General features: G+C 45.0%; 1 long non-coding RNA gene across 1 annotated transcript in view; it reads right to left on the bottom strand.

Annotated features, from left to right (window-relative positions):
- Positions 1-1,031: 1,031 nt before the first annotated feature.
- The window catches only part of LOC121720916, a 3,492-nt gene continuing 3,230 nt past the window's right edge, over positions 1,032-1,293 (bottom strand). The window contains exon 3 of the long non-coding RNA XR_006034658.1: positions 1,032-1,293. This exon is cut by the window's right edge and continues 46 nt beyond it. This is a non-coding gene — a long non-coding RNA (uncharacterized LOC121720916).

Raw genomic sequence — 1,293 nt, 5'->3', positions numbered from 1 at the left:
TGTGTGTGTTTGTGTGTGACTGCGTACATGTGTGTGTGTGTGTGTGTGTGTGTGTATTCCTCATGCTGAGGAAGTGTCATGTTGTGCCGTGCGGTGCCACCCCCACCCCCGCTGGCCTCCCCCTCCTCCGCCTCCTCCGCCTTCTCCACCTCCTCCGCTCTCCTCCTCACTGCAGGTGTTCCCTAAATTGCCCCGGTTACAATGCTAATGCACATATATATTCCAAGTACACAGTGATGTAATTGAGGTGCAACAGCACGGGAGCACTCGGCTTACCCCACGTTCCCCATCACTCCCCACCGCACGCCCCAGCACCGGCACGGTCGGCGGGAGAGGAGACGTGCTCCACCCCATGAGTGCTGGGCGCGAGCCGGACCAGGTGGTCGCACGTGTCATCGTGCCTAAAAGCCATGGAGAGCTGTGGCCATGGCGGGATGAGTGTGTTTTCATGCCCACTCCTTTCATTTCCTTCACACAGGAGAGTTATAGGAGCACCTTATTTGCTCTTATTGCTGCTGCTGCTTTTGTTGTTGTTTTTTGTTGTTGTTGTCGGTGTTGTTGATGTTGCTGCAGTTTGCTGTTCTTTCATGTATTGTTTTGTTCAACATGACCGCACCACTTGATAGTTCTCAGATGAGCTTTTTCTACAGGTATGGAATGAACTTTGCTGGGGTCGACCTCTATTGTTGTTGCTAGTGAAGAGATGGGCAAACAGTGTCATTAGTGAACTTAGATTCCTGATTGGCTAGCCAAACCTGAGCATCGCCATTGGCTATTCAAGAGGAAGTGCCAGAATCGTCTCAAAAGTACTCGTATAATTGCAGAAAATACTTGTGCGAGCGGCAGAGATTCGTAATGGCAGAATTGCTTCGTAATTGAAAGACAGCAACTGTGGAAGGTTTAGTACCTTTGGAATATATTTGTAAGTGAAGGACATATGAGTAATACTTAAAATCGTTTGTGTTATTTTTTGTTAAATCACAAATAATTTTTACGGTTACAAATCCACACACTCACACACACAATACATATGAGACACTTCTCATCCCTAAGGTGGTGCAAAAGTCTGTGCACTTGCAGAAAAGATGTGTAACTGTAGGACAACTTTTTGTGCGTAGAATATTGATTTGTAGAATATTTTTGTAATGGAAAAATATTTTTAACTGTAGGATGATTTGTAGCTGTAAAACCGATCCGTACCTGTAGAATAGATTTGTAAGTGTAGGGCGTATTTGTAATTTTGACAATTACTTGTACGGATCATTTTTACAGTTACAAATCATTTCTACAGTT

This window comes from Alosa sapidissima, chromosome 1 (assembly GCF_018492685.1).
Source record: "Alosa sapidissima isolate fAloSap1 chromosome 1, fAloSap1.pri, whole genome shotgun sequence".
In the NCBI taxonomy this organism is placed as follows: Eukaryota; Metazoa; Chordata; class Actinopteri; order Clupeiformes; family Clupeidae; genus Alosa; species Alosa sapidissima.
This window is presented reverse-complemented; position numbering and strand designations above follow the sequence as displayed.